Source organism: Monodelphis domestica, chromosome 1 (assembly GCF_027887165.1).
Source record: "Monodelphis domestica isolate mMonDom1 chromosome 1, mMonDom1.pri, whole genome shotgun sequence".
NCBI lineage: Eukaryota > Metazoa > Chordata > Mammalia > Didelphimorphia > Didelphidae > Monodelphis > Monodelphis domestica.
The window spans coordinates 311,459,844-311,479,959 of NC_077227.1; the positions used below are offsets into that span (position 1 = coordinate 311,459,844).

General features: G+C 36.9%; 1 protein-coding gene across 1 annotated transcript in view; it reads left to right on the top strand.

The window, feature by feature from the left end:
- Positions 1-20,116, top strand: part of FSTL4 (follistatin like 4) — an 857,042-nt gene that overhangs the window by 737,173 nt on the left and 99,753 nt on the right. The window lies entirely within an intron of this gene.

Below are 20,116 nucleotides of genomic sequence, written 5' to 3' on the forward strand. Positions count from 1 at the left end.
GCCTGGATTTATGACAAAACCAGGAGAGAAAAATGAAGACAGTTGTTTGACTTATCCACCTCCTTTCTTTATCATTTTTATGAGACATCTTGATTGGCAACAAAATATTAATCACTTTTCCCTGCTCTTTTAATGAGAAGCTTTCAGGAGCAACACAATAGTAATTTGTCTTGTCTGATATGTTAAGAATCCCATTAATGAATTCAGTTACACAGCCATTATAGAGCGTCATTTTAATGACACATGTAATTAAACTTTTCTGATTTGCAAACATCAAGAATGCTGTGAGCACCAGAACAGTATTTGATCAGAAAGTAATGAACCTCCCCCCACCCCCCGCTAGCCAGGAGACAAATTGAAACGCTCTACATGAACTTCCAGAGGAGAAAGACATTACTGTCAAAAAGCATTTACTGTTTCTCTCCTTGAGCTAAGGGCCTGGTCAAGAAACCTAACGATGTCAGAGGGTCCAAGAGCCTTGAAGATTTTTATTAGAGGCTTAACAAAAACTATGTAGAATATCATTGAAAGTGTAGAATATCTCATGTGTGCCAATGTTGGGAGAGATTTCAGAGGAGTAGGTAATCCAAATGGGATGTGCACAATTTAACTATATCCTCAAACCATCTCTCCTGTCTATGCCCACTGGTAATTTGATAGAGAATTGTCAACTCCTTGGTAAAATGCATGCTCATACCCTAATACACTTTCCTTCTTTCACTCTGTAGCACACTCTATAGGTTCTTGGAATTATTTATAACAGTAATGACAATTATAATAATCTATAATTTTTGTCTCTTTTTAAGGTTTACAAAGCACTCTTGCTAATATTATCCTGATGACAACCCTAGGAGATATGTGCTTTTATTATCCCCATTTTACAGATGAGGAAATTCAAATAGAGGTTAGGTTACTTGCTCAGTGTCACACAGGTAGTGTCTCAGGCAGGATTTGAACCTGTGTCTTCCTGTCTCCCTGTCTAGCACGCTGACCACTGTGCCACCTAGCTGCCTCTTTCATGTATCATGTCAAATTGCTGGTTCTCATCCAATCAGGGAATGTTATGACTATCAAAAACAATGGTGACCATGGAATCTAACCCATTCATTTTGTAAATGAGGAAACTAAAGCTAAGTTGAGAATAGTGATAAATATAGCTAGCATTTGAATAAAACATTAAAGTTCACAAGGGACTTTATATTATAACTTGAAAGTATGCATATTATTAACACCATTTTACAATGCAGAAAACTGATGATTAGATCAAATAAATAACTTGTCCAAGGTGACACAGCTAGTAAGTGGCTATGCATAATGGGATACAGAATTTCATGACTCCAACTCTAACACACAAATGAGTAGCACAGCCAAGACTAGCCAGGATCAGAATCCAAACCAATGCCCTTCCCCTCAATTTCTCTTCAGTGCCATGGAGTTGATAGCTCTGTGTTCAAAAATACAGAGACCCAGCATAAATCCCAAGGAAATCCCACCTTATACTTGCAGACTCCCTGTCCCTGACATCAGATCATCTAGTCCAAACCCATTATTTTACAAATGAAACAATGCAAATCCCCAAAACTAATCCTTGCAAAACTGCAAAGATTGTTCTTCTGAATCTGAATCAGGTTGGTACAAGATATATTTAAAGAGGGGAGTAAATGAGAGGTAGTTTTTTCCCCCAAAAGATGCAGGCAATTTATAATTCTGAGGACCCATTAAAGAAAATCAGGACATAGCCTCAGGGCTGATTTTAGGTGCTTAGAAACTGACTTTAAGCCTGTGGGTGGGTGGCTCATTTAATTGAGAGTCAGACCTAAAGATGGAAGGACCTGAGTTCAGATTTGGCCTCAAATGCTTTCTATCTGTGTTATGTTGGGCAAATCACTTAACTCTCATTGCCTTGTCCTTACTACTCTTCTGAGTTGGCACCAATACTTAGAATCAATTCAAAGACAGAATGTTAAGGTAATGATTTAAAATAATTCTATAATAATACAAATTATAGTGAATAAGCACAATTAAATACATGGTAGTTTGAGAGGAGGTGCACTATAATTTGAGTGCATGCATCATGAAATGTTTCACAGAGAAGGTGAAGCTTGAGTCAACTCTTGAAAACAATGAAGGATTATGCTAGGTGAAACTGAGGAAAACATACAGTCCATACATGGAGGATAGCTGTAATAAAGTAACAGGGAGAGAAGATGGAGTTTTGCGTATCAGGGCTGAGACAAGGCCAGTTTAGCTGGATCACAGAGCAAGAAATGGGGCGTATTAGCATGATTGGAGGTGAGGAAGATAGATTGGGGCTAAGTGTGAACTTCTTTCTTTAAAGGTTAAATAGAGAAGTTTGAGTTTAATTTTAATTTTTTTCAGTTAACAAGTATTGACTCTTTCTTTCCTATTTCCTTTTGCCAATGAAAAAGGGGGGAAAGATAAAGATAGTAAGAACACTTATAACTAATATGCATAATCAAGCCAAACAAATTCCCATGTTACTCATAAATGTGTCTCATTCTGTATAATTAGAAAGTGTATACCATTCTTCATCTTCAGGCCCCTGTAATAATGGTTGGTCATTGCATTAATTAGTCACATCATAAATTAGAGAATCAAGGAAGAAATTGCCTTTCATATCTATGGAGAAGGCTTAGAGATACAGAAAATCACTAAAAAAAAAGCCAAACAATTTAAATAAAAAAGTTTTTGCACCAAAAACCCAATGTAATTAAGTTTAGAAGGCAAAGGATTTACTTGGAATAAAATCTTTGTGGCATGTTTTTCTTTCATTTTTAAGATATGAACATTAACTAATGAACTAATTAAAATTTATAAGAATATGAACCATCCTCTGACTGATAGGTAGTCAAAGCAAATGAACAAGCTGTTCTCAAGAGAAGATATCCAAGCTATCAGTAGTCATTTGGGAAGGGGAAATTTGCTCTAAATTACTTACAATTTTTTAAAAGTAAATTTAAGCAATTTTGAGGTTCTACTTCACAACTATCAGATTTTTTAATAGATTAAAATAGAAAAATGACAGATAAATGGTGGAACTATGAATTGGTCCATCTATTCTGAAGAGCAATTTAGAACTATGCCCCAAAAGCCACTGAACTACTCATTTCCTTTAACCAAAATTTACCACAAATAGCTGTCTACCTCCAAAGCACTCAAATAACATAGATCTTTATGCACACAAATATTTGTAACAAATATTCCACCTCTAGTGGCAATTGCCTAAACCAAACACAGTTTATGGATATAATATAACCCTATTATTTTATGACAAATATAAAGGGATTCATTTCAGAAAAACTTAGAAAGACTTGTATTAATTGATAAAGAACAAAGTGACCAGAACCAGGAGAATAATCTATAACATAACAATATTATAAAAACAACTAACATTAAAAAGAGTTTCTATTTTTTCATTGAATTAATAGGAAGTCACTGGCATTTATTGAGTGTTTGTAAGAAGGGTCAGAAAGGTGAAGATAAGGGCAGATCTATGCTTAAGAAAATCATCAAAGGTAGAATAGTGATCTGGGCCTGAGTGTCTTTATCAAATACAATGTGTAAGAGTACATAATTCAAGAAGAAAAACTCCTAAAATCAGATTCCATCCTATCAATCATGTAGCTTCCTGAGTTCCTTCTGGTCTGTTTTGGGAGCAGTTTGCTCAGTAGGCCCCTGGGGCAAGAGATTTACATTTCTATAGCATGGTCCTTGCATGGTGATCCAGTGTTCATTATGCACCATTACCTAGAAGGGATTTTCTTGCTCATTAATGTTGGATGAAATAAAAACATTCCAACTATTTTGTGCTATAATTTATGAATGAATTCAAAGCTCTCTCAAAAGTCAATTCATGGCTTATAGAAGACACCTCAGGGAATTAGTTGGAGGGAAAAAATGAATATTTTGCTTGTAGTTTATACTTTGATGTTGTTGTTTTAATAAAAAATCAATAATATCCAAACAAGAGCATGCCCCCAAAATCTACCAAGGGACTGCCTGTGATTTGTTCATCCCTCAGCTGGAGGTATACCCATTTAATTTACTGTGACAGATAAATGTGAGAGAAATAATTGCCATATAATATTGTCCAGCACACCCCCAAACCTTGAAACCTGCTTTTCTCATTTTAATTTCAAATGTCAGCCTCATGTGAAATGACCCAGCCCCTGAAAAACTCCCCAGTTTTACTTGGGATCAAACTCATCCCTAAATGTTGTCATGGAAGCAGGTTTTGTTATCTGCAGAAGGTCCAGGACATGCTTTGAAACATTTATATTTAGTAGAATCCATCGAATTCCTAGTTTAGGTGAATGAAAGAATAAAAGAAACCTGCAGTGCACTTGGTTCCAGGTACAAGAGCTAGTAGGAATGAATGCAAGTTATAGAGAGAAGGATGTAGACTTGCTGAAATGAAAACCTTCCTAACAGTTCGGTCATCCCAAGGAGAAAAGAGCTGCCTCTGGAGATTCTGGGAACCCCTTGCCTACAGGTATTTAATCACAGTTTGGATAATTACTTATCAGAGATATTGTCACAGAGATTCTAGGACAGGAACATGTCAGATTTGATGGTCTCTGAAATCCTTCCAGTTCATGGATTCTATGAATCTATCATTAGGAGTATCCTGTTAAATACACCAGGAGAGAGGTTTGCCAAAGTTATAGGAATTAACATAGAGATTGCCTGCAGGCTCATCTGGTGCCCTGAGGTAACTGTCTTACTGCCTTGCTTTCCAATGCACCATTTCCCACCTCTCTTTTCATATTGGCTATCCTCAGTTGCTCGGATGCACTACTTCCTCTTCTCTGCCTCTTAGAATCACTTAATTCCTTCCAAACTGAGCCTAAGTGCCACCTTGTTCATGAAGCAACTCCTAACACCTCTCCCTGCCCATAGTTGTACCAATCAATCACCATTTACCTTGTATTTATTTGTATGTTTTTATATATGCTTATTCGTGTGCATGTTGACTCCCTCTTTTTTGGCAGAGACTATTTCATTTCTGTCTTTTTGATCCACAGTACTTGGTGCTTAATACATGCTTGTTGATTTATACTAAAACACAAGATGAGCCTTTCTTTGAAAGGCCAATAGGACATAATCTTGGTGATTCATTGTAATTAGGATGGGAAGGATTTGTTCCTTTTCAAGCTAATGAAAGTTCTAAATTATAGTAGGTCCTGAAATAGATGAAGTTTGTTGCCATAAATACCCTCACATATCAATATCCTCTAGTGGAATCTGGGTTCTCATCAAATGTGGAGATTCTTTGCCACCCATCTGTGTCTTCTATCTGCCAGGTACTCAGGATGCAAAATCAAAATTGTCTGTGTCCTTGAGAAACTTACATTTTGATAGGTGAAAGCAACACAAAGAATGGAGCAATTATGAGAGAAGTGTATTTTGATCTAGGAAATCTTAAGGGGTCATAAGTAAAGCCTTCAAGAACAAGTTGGATTGAGTCAAAAATATCTAATATAAAACAAAAGTTACTGAGACAGAGCTTTGAGCATAATCAGTCAATTTATTAGGCAGACCCTAATGAGTCTAAGACCTTGCTTACAGCCAAGGACCCCTTTCTCTGGGTCCTGGGGTTTTTTTTTAAACATTTGGAAGGCTACCAGGAATAGAATGAGGTAGAACAATTCCGTGACCAGTCTGGTTCGGCTCCTTTCACTCTGTATCAATTCCTGGAGGTCATTCCAATTCACATGGAATTCCTCCAGTTCATTATTCCTTTGAGCACAATAGTATGCCATAAGATCTTAATTGTGCTCCCTGTGCTCTACTCTCCATTTCATTCTTACACAGAGTTATATGTGAATAATCTTGATAAGGCATAGATCTGCCTGTGTCACTCACCTGCTCAAAAATCTTCTGAATTTGAAAAGTACCCACATAAACAAAATTAGAAGAAAATGAGATAAGATCTGTTTCACAGCTCTCTCTAGGAGGAGTGGTCTTAGCCAAACAAGGAATGGAAACAATCAGTCTAAAATAGATCATGAAATTAAAAAGACTTAGAATGTTCCCCCACAAGATCTTGTAAATTGGGAGGGATCATAATATAAAATAACTATGATTAAATTCCATTTCTAAGAAATATAATTCATTTACACAATTATATGAGTACAAGAACAAATTCCCTAATGAATAAATTGTCAAAGGAGAAAAAGAAAGTTTTTAAAGAATTGCAAACCATTAACAATGCTATAAAAGATTGCTCTCAATTACTACTAATAAAATAGAAATCAAAATTAATATGACCTTTTACCTTATATCAATAAATAGATAACACTAATAAATAACAGAAACAATATCCTAAGGCAGACTTTGGAAAGATAGATACACTAATATTTTTTGTGGAAAACTCAATTGGTCCAACAGGTCTGAAAAGAAATCTGGAATTATGTTAAGAAAATAGCTAAAATGGAGGTCTCCTTTGATCCAGGGATCCCTCTATTAGGTTTATATCATGGATAAGTCAAAGACAGAAAGGAAGGTTCTGCATACTCTAAAATATTTGTAACAGCATTTATTTGTTAGTAATGAAGTTGAAAAAAAAACAAATTACCAATGATTTAGGAGTGACCGAAGGAACTGGAACATGAAAATAATTTAATATGTCTTATGCCATGAGAAGTGAAAAATATGAAGAATTCAGAGACTTGCAAGAAGACAGATAAATTGATATACAATTAAGTAAAACAATATCCACAATAACTACTAAAATATGAGTAGAAAAAATAAAAACAATAATGAAAAAATCTGAATTTGCTTTCATTATGATGAGCAAGTTTGTTTCCAGATAGGAAATAAGAGAATGCAGCCCCATCTCTTCTTTCAGAGGTAGAAGACTGTAAAGTTTAAAATGTTATCAGATTTTCTTAACCTGTCAGTTTTTCTGATCTACTTTTTCCCCTTTTGTCTTTTTTTATTCTTTCCTACAAGGGATGGCTCAGTTGATAATGTAAGGAACGATACATATTTAGAAATTAGGATTATATAAAAATAATATAACCAAAAAAGATTTAATAAAAATTAAAGAAAGAAAAGTATTAGAAAACTACTAGTTTGATTCTAGAAGTTGGATCAAAAAAAAAATATGGCCTTGTTTGCCAAAGGTTTTCGTATATATTCACTAACGAACTCTCTCCAGAATGAAGGGAGCAACAAGGTCCCATGTTACTGTGAGTATAACTGGCAGAGAGTTTGAGAATATAAAGTTGATGAATAAGCCTTCTGACTCTTTGGTCTCACTGGAGTTAGTCATTCATTTATTTACTCCAAGTCTTTCAATTGGACATTTAATGTCTAATTAATGTAAGCATATGTACAGGGATAATAAACTACAGGCTAGGAAACCTGCATTATCAAGCTCTCCAGAGGGAGAAAAAAAAGCTTAATATAATGAAAATTGTGTGGGTAATTTTAAAAGCCTCTATAAATTCCAGGATCAAGCTTTTGCTTTGTTGCTGAGTGAGCTTTTTTCCCAGACCCTCATAATATTCTATTATTAAAAACTTAACTCAGTTTCAAAGAGACAGTCTGGCATCTGAAAAAGAGTGCTTTAACCAACTTCAGGTTCCATTTTAGACAATTCCACACTATGTGAAATAAGATAATATGATCACAGAGTTGGGACTAGAAGGAACCTTGAAGATGACAATCCAAGTTCCTCATTACATAAAGGAGGGAAGTGAGGACCAGGAGCTAAAGTCATACCAACAGCAAATAGCATGTACGAAATTTACACCAAATTTCTTTCACTTCAATTCCCCTCTCATTCTCTGGTCATTTAACTTCTCCAATTCTTAATTTCTTCATTTGCAAAATGGGGTTTATATCTGTAGGACCTATCTCTCAGGATTGTTGTTAAGTCTCAAATGAGAATGCACATAAAGCATTTTTCAAATTTTAATGTGTTCTATAAATGCCAGTTATTATCATTCATTTTTATTTCCCAAGTTGTCACATTTTGCCCATGATTGGCTGGGCTCTCCACATCTCTGTGAGTAATGTCTGTGATGTCCTAGGTGACACATTTGTCCATGAGTGAAGGTTGTTGGACAAATCTGATTGATGTTACATTGGAGCAACAAGTTAAAGTATCTAGTCAGAATTTATAGTTCCCCTTTCACTTGGAGTACTCATTCCATATGCTTCAAAAAAATATACCATGTCCTAAGCCCTGGCTTTCTTTCTTGATCCTGACCTAGACTCTTAATGCCAAACAGAGCACAAATTAGCCCTAGAAAAAGAATGTAATGCTTAGTTAAAAAAATATTTCTTACTGGACACTGACCTCTCATTTACAAATGTATGAAAATGCCCTAAATCCCAAGAACCATGTATATTCTTCTGTTTCCATATAGTCTTGGGAATATAATACATTTTTCTCTTGTTTTTATTGAAAACACTGCAGTGACATAAAAACAAAATCTCACTAGAGGCACAATAAGCCCTTTTTCACTCCAGCCTATTTCCATTCCCTTGAAAGAATTCTAGTTCCATATTTCACCAGGTCTCCATATTGGTGCTTTCTGAACTTGGCAGTCCAAGTGCAGAGATAAAAGCAGAAAAACAAAATCCATCACATGTATTTGTAGAAGCATTTTGAAGGATTTGTTAAAAGCATCAAATTCTTCTCAATGCTTAAACTGTATAAAACCAAGCACAAATAGTTTTAATGAAGCATATGTTCTCAGCCAACTCGTCTTTGGAAGTGAATTATTAACGAGTCTTAGAAGAAAGTGGTTTTGGAGCTCATGACTCATTTAACTTTTATTGTCTTTCTATGAATCAGTCATGAATTCATTGTAAAAGGAAGAGAGGCTTTTGATTAGTGTAGAGAAACCATTTTCAAAGTGATCTCCCTGTTGTTGGATCTGCATTATAATAATCTCATTAAATGCCTGGATACATTTTGTTTTAAAATCTTCGAAAACACTATATTTGATGGACTCCACAGCTATGGATCTTCTTTCCCACAGACTAGGTTTTAAAGCTTGTATTCACAACTGAACAACTGTGTTTTTTGAAACTAGGCAGACTTCAAATTGTTATTTTCTAAATAAGATTTATAAATAAGAGTTAACATCATGGAAACTCATGCAACATTTCCTAATTGAAATAAAGTCTTGGAATTTACCCCAGTCATTTATAGATGATAATTATTATTATCATTACAAATAATAATATTTTTATAAATATTTTTAAGATTTGCAAAGTACTTTATATATATATATGTATATATATACATATACATATACATATAAATCTCATTTGAGCCTCATGTGAGGCAGATGCTATTATCCCCATTTTACAGATGAGGAAACTGGATGATAGAAGTTAAATGTCTGATCCCTAGTCATAGCAGACAAACATCTGAAGCAAGATAAAAATCCGTATCTTCCTATTTCTAAGTTCGTCATTCTACTAAGCTAATTCTCCTCCAACTCAAACCATATTATTGTCATCTACAATTAGCCCCACTTCTGTCCTTTTACCTATTCTGATCCTCTCATTAGAAGTTCTCTATCCCCCTCCAAACCATTACCAAATGCACAACTCAAAATTACCATCTCTAGGAAGCTGCCTTCATTTTCTTTTTTGCTACCATGTCTTCTCTGTGTTCTCTAGTTACTTATCTTTCTTACTCAGTTTGAACTAAAATATTTTGTACGTGGTCATATATTGCTTCTGAAATAATTCCACTTGTGAATTAATGTCTCAACTTTAGCATGCTCAGTGGAAAAACCCCAGTAAACTGTCTCAGCATATGGGTTTACTCGGTTTGAAGGTAACCAATGGACCACAAAACCATCAATGAGTTAGTTAGTTGTCTACTCCAAGCATGCAAAGACTTCCCCCAGTGGAATGAGTGGATGAGAACAATTTATTCCAATTGCTATGAAGACAGCTGAAGCAGGAACAGTGGAGCACTTAGACCTCAGTCAGAAAATCAAAGATGCCAAGGTCATCCACCACATGCTGGGCTATACCCCTGTCATCCTAACTTTTGTCTTGACAGTAGACTTCAATGACTGGAAGAGAGAGCAAAGCTGACAACTTTATTCAACTCTGCCTCGCTAAAATCCAATTTGTGCACAAGTCAAGACATCACCCCATGATGTCATTGATCCTTTTCAAAAACAAGGGACAAACAACATTATTATCACAACTAGATTTTGAATTCCCTATGATCAGGAAATGGCAACCTCTCTTTTTCACTATACAAGAGAGCATTCATTTGTTGTCAGAGAGAACATTGGGAAGTTCTGAGGTAGGAGAACAAAAAGGGACTTGGCCATAGTATGTGCATGGCAGAGAAAAGGAAGGAGTTCCCCAAGACATTTTTGTCCTTCTTGGATTGCAGAAAACATGAATCATTATAGAAACAGATTTATTAGCACTTTGATTAAAGGCTCCATTTAACTGTAACATTTAAAGGAATCAGAAAAAAATGGAGTCTTTATCATTTTTCAGCCTACTTGTACATAGTGACTGGTGGAGAGAATATTATGCCAGGTAACTTTAGGAAGAGGTTTCTGTGTTCTGTATTTTTGCATTTTGTGAAAAGTTCAATGTACTCCTAGGTGTCTATTGGCATTCAACTTCATTGTTTCTGCTGCTCCTCAAAGCATAAATAAACCTCAAAATAGAGGTGATAACCTAGGGGGGAACAAGAAAGATAGGGGTTCCTGACTCTTGTCATTCATTATGTAATGAATTGAATGAGAATTCTCTTTCAATTCTAAAATCTTTGATTTGAAATCTATAACCAAATCTATAATCCATGGATACATTTTTGGGCATCCATGAACTTGGATGGAAAATAAATTATATTTTTATTGACTTTCAAATGTTTCCCATTTCCCTCAGTTATTTAAACACATTTGAAGAAAGAATTTGTAAATTTCTCCAGACAGCCAAAGGGCCTATGACACACACACACAAAGAAGATTAAAAACCTTTGTTCTTGGGCAACGAGGTGGCTCAGTGGTAGAAAATTAAGTTTAGAGACAGGAGATCCTGGGTTCAAATTTGACCTCAGATACTTCCTACCTGTGTGAACTGGGGAAAGTCACTTAACCCTAAGTGCCTAGCCCTTAATGCTCTTCTGCCTTGGAACCAATTTTTTGTTTTGATTCTACGGCAAAAGGTAAGGATTTTTGTTTGTTTGTTTGTTTTTTAAAACCTTGTTCTACCTCATGATCCCAAGAGAGACTTGATGGACATTTTACCCTGACAACACAGCACAAAGTATCTGGGCAAAATTCAGTATATCTTTGCCCAAATGATCCCAGCCACCCAGCCACCTTTAGAGTTTATACTTATCATTGAACATAGAAATAAGAGGAGAAAGTCTTAAATACAATAGGTAATTTTGTATGCAGTGTGATATATAGAAAGGGATCTTAGTCCCTGATAGGAATTACCCCAGCAAAAGAGAAAACTATATCATTGGTTTAGGAAAATGAAGGACCTCATTGACATCTTATTTGATCCAGTTATATCTTCATGTTCTGCGTCTTGAGAAGGCAGACTTCATAACTGATGAGGATAATATATTAGGCTTTCGGCGAGAGCTTGAATATTGCTTGTTTTCTCTTTGAAGTGAAAATGTGATTGATTAAGGAATAGAAAGATGTATAGCCCTTGCCTTCCTTATTCCTAGCAGGCACTAAATGATTGATTAAGGCAAAAAGTAGAATAGATTCTAGGGCTCTTCTCTGAGGGTCATTTTAGTCCCCAATAGCTACCAGGAACCACAGAGAACAGTAATCATCTGTTATTTTTCAGGTAGAAAGTTGTAGGTCCTCCCTCCTCTTATGGTAGCTAAGAGTTGTTTGGCTGTTTTAGGACTGCATAGACAGCTGAGTAGAAATAGAATTGCACCATGGTTTGAGGGTAAAAAAAAAAAGTAATTTCTGAGCAGGAAGGCAAGAGTATTCCCCAGGAGGGGAGCTGGAGACTTGGTCCATTATCATGTTCCCTCTTCTCTCCTTCACTCATCTCTCAACCCCACTATCTCCTTTACTCTTCTCCTTGATTGCCTCTTCTATAGCTACATCCAATCTTCACACTATACTTTGTATATACCTTGTACATACCCTTTTTTCTATACCCCTGCATATACCAACATTGTGTTCTCATTTGAAATGTAAGCTCCTTCAGGTCAGCCATTTACATTTTCATTTGTACCCCCCAGTGCATAAGATAGTAAGTGGCACATAGTAAATGCTTGTGAATTGATTAACAAGCTAAAAAGTCAGTTTATTGACTGATTAAACATAGAAAATGAGCCTCCAAAAGCTCTTATGATCTGCCCAAGACTACAAAGTGAGTTCATAGTATTTCCCAGATTATAATCCTTTTGTCCCACCTTCTAGTCTTAGAAAGATAAGGTTTTCCTTCTCATCCCTTTTTCAAAGAGAGATGTCCTTAATACACTTCATCTGTTCTTCAAACACCTCCTCCCAGGTTTCCTGGTGGGAGACTATCTCATCCCTGCTAGGGGAGGATCTGTCAGTCCTAATCTAACAAATCCAAAGCAGTCAATTCAGAGACAGGCAACACAGCAAACCTGGTTAGGTCCCTGATGCATTAGCTCTGGTCTTTAGGAATGTCTGTGAACCAAAGTCCTATCCCTTGATAGTAATATTTTTGAAAGACCTATATGGGGAGGAGGTGGGATCCACATCCCCAAGAGCAGAGACAGATATCTGAAGACAGCTTTAATGGATAAGTAAAGTCAACCAAGGTATCAGGCTGTTAGTTAAACTATGAATCACCTTAAACTGCTCCCTTGCTGAAGACCATTCTGAATAAGCCTAAAGCTATTTAGTTTGTAACCAGTACAGTGATTTAAAACCATTTGAGATCAAAACATATTCTTTGGGAAATGTTCACTTTAAGCCATCTCTGAAGTTCTAAATCCATTTCCCAATGAATTAGTCTGTTCTTTATTGCCAGGGGGAAATGCAAACTGGGAGGGTCCGATATTTGTGAGGCAGAGCTAAAGCCATATAGGAAGCTGAGAAAGAAGGCAAGAGAGCTGGCAGGACCACTGGACAATTTATATGGTATAGGTGAGATCAAAGAAGATGGCAAGCTTACTGAAGAAAAGCTGTTATAGGGGCCCCTGTGGAAAGCCATCACCCCTGCTGTCTGACAGTCACAGTCTAGGGAAATGGGGGCTGCCTTGCAGTTCCCAGAAAATAAGGCCCTCACTGATCCCCCTCTGTGACTTCTCTCTCTTTAATTCCCCTCACTAATGGATAATTATTGTTCTCTCTCCAATACAAAAGAAATGATATAAGAGCAAAGAATTATAGAACAAACATATATCCCACCTTAATCCACCTAGATTGTTACCCTAAAAGAATAGATTCACAGAATTAAAACCTAAAGATCAATACCCATTACCCCCCCTCCTTTCCCTCTCCACAGAGTTACATTCACTCCCATTACAAGCCAGGCAAGCCAAGAACATCAATCACCTTTCAAGCCCAGGTCGACAGGACACCCTTCGCTGGTTTGTCATGTTACAATAACCAGAGCAACATCTCCAAGTACCCGAGGGAAACACAAGAAAAATGTGACTTGGAAATTGAGGAAAACTCCAAATCTGGTCTGTCATTAAATTACCCTCTAACCATGTACCTAGCTATGAAATGTTTTGTTACCCATCTCCTAAGTAATTGTGATTGATTGTGAAAGCTGACCAAAAGTAACAATGATCCTCCTAACTGGTCAACTCCTAGATCAGGGAGAACTAAACTCTAGATCACCCTGTTTAGGTCATTCATCTATAGCAACAATGTTTCATTGACTATCTCTTTAGGCTATGCATCTATTGTCAAGTTCCATGAAAACATGTATGTAGAAAATTGATTGTGTGCCAAAGAACTATGTACTCACTAAGCCTATATAATAAACAAACCTCTACGCCATGGCAGAACACTATGTGATGCCTATGTATGTGGAACTGGACACATAGTGCTTCTCACTCCATTATTCTACTGGAATTGTCACATCTGGACAGAGTAAGCCCAGACCCTCAGAGAGACCACTAGACGGTTCTCAAAAGGCCCCCACCTTTCCTGAGATGTAAATTAGAAGCTGGGCTAGCATTTAAGAAGAACAGTCCACTCAAATGTAGCAGGTGTCCCCTTCAATCACACAAGTGCAAGGTGGACTTCAAATGCAATATGTGGGTAAGGACAAAGCAGCATTTTATAAATTGTGGCAATTGCTCCATATATTTATTATTTAAGTGTTCTACTTGTCTTCAGATTCAGTGACCCTTCCCAAGTAAATGACCTGTCCTTAAGGATTTTTTACCTGGATATGGGGTAAGGGGAGGATCTTTGTTAACAGATGCCACTGACTCTGAAATGTTCCAGACATCTAGACTTCAAGTTTCCATTGGCACCTAAAATAGTTTTTTGGATTTCTATTTTTAATTACAATTATAAGCTATAATTGAGCATTGCTATAGTAGGCTTAGCATCATATCTATCAATCTATTTTATTAAGTTTCATCCAACCCCAGATCTAATGAATGCAATTACTTTTACTTGACTTGATCTTCTCCTCTCCTCTTTGAACAAGTCTTAGGGACTCTGCCCTTTTTCCCTTGGGCCTTTCACCTTTCAAGACTTTCCAAGTCTTCTAATTACCCATAGCATTTCTTCTTATTCTCTCATTCATTTATACAAAACAAATATTTATTAAGCATCAATTGTATACAAAATATTGTGCTAGGTGTTAGAGATACACAATATCTCAATGCTTTATTCAAATGTCTTTCTTCATGAGTTGCTTTAGACCCAGACAGTCATTATTTGGTATCTAGACATCTAATGATGAGCCTCTCTATAATTAGCTAGCCTGCTTCTTGATGCTATGTGGGCCTGAACTTAAAAACTTCCCAGATATGGAACTCTCTTGGCATTGCCTTTGGGGAAACTTGATCTTTATTTTGAGTGTGGCAAGATACTAAAGCCATGGGCTAATAATATTCTTTTGTAGTCAAAGACTACACTGATGGATTTTCACCAGTCATTCCATTTATTGCTATCTACATGTCCTCCTCTCTTCTCTCCCCAGAAAAAAAGGATCAAGTTTAACCACCCTGCATCAAAATGGCACCTTGTCACATTTAGAGGAAAATTCTTGTGTACATGAGATTTGTGGAATATAAACAATGGGGCTCTTCCTAACCCCTTCATTGTATTTTTGTGATTAGATAATATCTCAGCTCCTTTTCTCATCAAAATATTGGAGAAGCATTTTAGAGGCAGTCACATATATATATATGTATATACATATATATATATATAATACTGTATGTACTAGAAGTATTTATGGGTGCCACATTGAATTTTAGAATTGGAAAGAATACTCAAGAGAATTATCATCATTTTCATAGCTAGCAATTACATAAAACTTTAAAATTTGCTTCACAAATACAATTTCATATCTGACAACAATCCTGGGAAGTACTATTATTTTTTTCTAAGTACTATTATATTTTCCAGATGAATGAGAAAGACAATGACTAAATGTCTTGCCACTAGTATCTACAAGCAGATTGAACTCAGTTCTTACTGACTCTAGGTCCAGCATCCTATCCACTGCACTACTTAAAGGGGTAGGGTAAATTGTCCATTTTCACAAAAAAGCATGAATATCTCTCACTGATTCATAGTGGAAAGAGCCTTAAACAAGAATTAAAGAGAGGTGGGTTCTAAGTTATTGTTCTCTTCCCCTAACAAACAATATGATATGGAACAAATCATCTCCAGTCCGATCTGGTACTCAGTTTTCTCATCAATAAAATTAAAAAGTTGGAATAAATGGTCGTTAGGTTCCTTTCTGCCTTGTGCTTTGAATAAATATTAGGGTCTGTGGGAAAAGCACAGTATTTGGACTCAGAAAAATTGAATCTTACCTCTGCCACTCAACAACTTATATGACAGTTGGCAAGTCTCTTAACCTCTATTTCCTCAGTTGTAAAAGAAAGGGGTAGGACTGGATTACTTCAAAGCTCACTTCTGGCTCTAACTATATGCTTCTTTTGTCTATGGTCTAATTTTTACAGATGGCATTGTGTTGCTTGCATTTGTGAATGTTCAGCCATGTTTAGAGGTTAACACTCAATTCAAAGAGTCAGAATTTTCCAAAACAGTTTATGCAAACAGGATATTTCACTTTATTAGAGACTAAACATCTGGGTAGTGATTAAGAAATAGACTTCAATACTGGCCCAATGTCCTCCCTGAACATAATAGCTATTTAATAAGTGTCTGTTGAATTAAATTAAATTCTATTTACTAGAGGCTGGCTTCTTAAAAGAGGCAAGGTTTGAAGAGGTCTGAACAACAGAGTAGAAAGGTGACGAATGATCATTTCTGAACCTAATTTTAACTTCCCACATTAACTATGTTATTAGCCTAAGCTAAGCCCATATATCATTCTGAATGCCTCGACTATCTTGAACTTGAATATTATATGATTATGTGCCCATTTTCATATAACTTTCCTATTTAATATTGCATATAACTTGCCTAGCCGTGCTTTGACAGTACCTAGTCTTCCTTTTACTTAAATGTCTGTTATTACTTACATCCCACTTAATTACTTTGTTTATTAGGACTATTGTTTAGGAAATAGCTTCTTTGGAAAGGTATAAACTACCTATAAAAGGGAATTTTCTTCTTTCCACAAAATGAATGTGTCTAAATACAAAAATGGTGTAATCTGGCATCTGTTTATTTCTGAAAGGAACCTTGCTTTTCCTAATATATTTCTATGCATCAGAGGGAAAAAAGCCATCCATAAAAAGACAATTATAGAGAAGCAATCAAGCATTGATGGAATTATTCAGACACATTTTAGAGAACATTCAGGAGAGAAAAGATTTCACGTTTCATTTTTATGTAGCTTCTTATGAATCAATTTTTAAAGTAATTTTCTCACATCCACTGAAGTAGATTTGATTTCTGTAGCTAGTGTTCATGTCTCAATAAATAATATGCATTTTGTTCTATAATTATAAAGTGCCTATTGTTTTAGCCCAAAGACATTTTACCTTATTATTTTATTTATGGCAAAGGGAGCTCATCCCCAGGGCTGAAGTTACTGCCTATAATTACTTAGTGCTTAAAACAGTACAGTAATACACTGAACAGCCCCCATGTGTCCTTGAAGAGCTAATACAGGTCTGAAAGCAGCATCCTAGTTACTGGCAGTATTGCTCCCTGCCTCACCTCCCCTTCTCTCCTAACAACACACCTTTGGAATGAAGAAGTTCTCTCGCAAAAGTGCAGAAACTGAAGAATGAGTTCAAAGGCTTTTCAGAGTTGGCACCAAAAGACACAAAAAGTGTCAGGAATAAAACACCTGCATTTGGCACTCTCTCCTTTAAATTGTACTGTGCCTCTTATAGACTCCATCCTTTGGTTTTAGAGCACCATTAAAAAAGTCCTCAGATTGCCTTATATCACAGTAACATCAAAGTTTCAGAGACAGAAAGAAAAGCAGTGGAAAGCAAGAGACTTCAGGAAGTCTGAGGGGAGAAAATATGATTTGAGTTACTTATCGAAATTCATCATCAGGGTCTCAGGCGTGTATGGTGTGCTTGGGGAGGACTAGCATCTCTGGGGTGCTAGCTTGCTGAGCCATTATTGGGGCAGCCCATCTATCTTTGGGGCCACCCAGCTCTCTGTGGCTCCAAGAAGCTATACCTTGCACAACAACCACACTCCAATAAAATTTTCTGGCAGATGGGCTAAACCAGGATGGGAGTCACTGACAGTCCTCAAACCTATCAGTGAGTTAGGAAGGTTGTCTACCCCAAGTATATGAAGATTTCACTGCTCTTCTGCCTTGGAACCAATACTTAGTATCAATTTTAAGACAGAAGATTAGGATTTTTAAAAATAAAACAAAATGGATGAACAACAACAATCTCAGTGACTCAATTCACCCCTTTTGAAAACACATTTGTGTTAATGACTCTGATTACATGAATCAGTGGTTGTCACTTCTCTTGACTCAGCCCAACCTAGGAAGAGTATGAGGTATATACACCCCAAGATATGAAGTGATATCAGTACTGACCACCTCCATATACACATCCTTCCAAGTAATGTTACAAGATAAAGTTTCATTGAAAGATGGAAAATAAAAATGGAGCCCCAGAGACCTTTAAGTGAGTGTCTAACCATTATCTCCAAATAGAAACACAAATTCCCAGAATGATTTACAATGTCAAGTATAGAACCACTCCAACAGGGCAACCAAACTGCCCCACTGCAAGTCCTGTTCTCCCTACCGCACTGTCAGAGAGAGATAGAGAAAGAGAGAGACAAAGACAGAGAGACAGAGAAAGAAAGAGAGACAAAGAAAGAGAAAGGAGAGAGATAATCTATATAAATCAGATTGCTAACCTGAAAGATCCATATAAATTTCAGATATCATTATTGCTTTTTTTGTCTTCACATCATCAAGCATCCAAACTAATGATGGCTTAAAATTCTGAGCCTCCTACTCTATTCCTGCTAAATTCAAACAATGTTTATAAGCTGTTATTTTCTTTTTTGCATTACTTTCATTTCTTTTTCCCATTTTTAACCTGTCTTATTTGATTTTTTAATTCCTTTTTAAGTTCTTCCAGAGTTTGCAACCAATCACCATTTTAGGGAGAGGGGTGGAGATTTTGTATGGATTTGCTTGTATCTCACTATCTCCTGTTGCTTCTATACTTTGATCGTTTTTCCTTATAGAAATTTTCAAGGATCGTCTTTTTTTTTTTGCTGCTCTTTGCTCATTTTCCCACCAGTGGACTGGGAAATCTGCATGTTGCTAGCCATTTCTGTCTTAGCATCTGGCTCACAGGGTTTTATCCTGGAGCTATCTTCAATGCTGTTGAGGAGGCTTGAGAGTACCCAGTGCTATGGACCTCCAAACCTCACTGCCACTCAAGGCATGGATCTGAGGTAATCTTTTGTAGGTATAGCTGGTGACCTGGGATTCCACGGTTGTATACACCCTGGTTCTGAGTTTGGCATGGTTAGGGGAGTGGGGCACTAAGGAGGAGTCAGCCTGGCCTTTTCTGTTTGCAGTTTTGCTTCTGGTTCCCCCCCTTATATTGTGGAAATCTGTATACTCTGGTTTCCTTTCACATTGTTTTCAGTGGGAGAGTCCCCTCACTCATCCTGCTTTGACTCCTGTCCTTCCACTGCTACTAAGCTGCCATCCTGGCTCCACCCAACCCTTACACTACCTCAAGCAATGTTTATAAAGCAATGCAAGTTTGTCCTGGTAAATTTTTAACTCCCAACATTAACTGTTGCTCTCTTTTAAAAAAATGTATGGTGGTGGAGTCAAGATGGTGGCATAGAGACAGCAAAAGTTCAGACCTCTGCAAACCCTTCCTTACCAATTACAAACTAAAGGCCCCTAGGGGACTGAAAATCAAACTTAACAACAAGACATAGCCAAGGAACCCTCATGCTGGACTCAACTTAAAAGGTACACCCCCAAAAGCCAGAATTCAAGAATACTTGAGTTTAAGAGGAAAGAAGAAGGAAGGTCCCAGGATCCCCTACCCAACCTAGAGCGCTAAGCCTCCAGCAGCAGCTGGAAACTCTGGGTGGGCAAAGGTCCTGCTCTGGAGGGAGTACCTTGCGGGTAAAATGGTGCTAGGTTCAGAGTGTCGAACACAGGCAGTGGGGAAGTAGTCAAAGAAGAAGCACAGAGGGCAGAGTGGGCAGCCTAGTTGCAGCAGCGGAGACACTCCATATTGCTCCCCCCTTCCTGATGTTTTGGCCTCAGGGTACATAAAGCTCAACCCAGTGGGACTTAATCCCATCAAAGCCTTCAGAGGGCAGGGAAGCTCAAGCTCCAACACCTCTCCCCCACAGACTGCACAGAGAGATTTGATGACAAAAATTCAAGGGAGAAAACTGACAGAAAAGCCCAAAAGCACAAAAAAATGAGACTAGCAAGAGTGTAGGCAACTGAAGGGAGTAAAGAAGGGGTAAATATGAGCAAAAAAGGAAAAAGAAATTACAATATA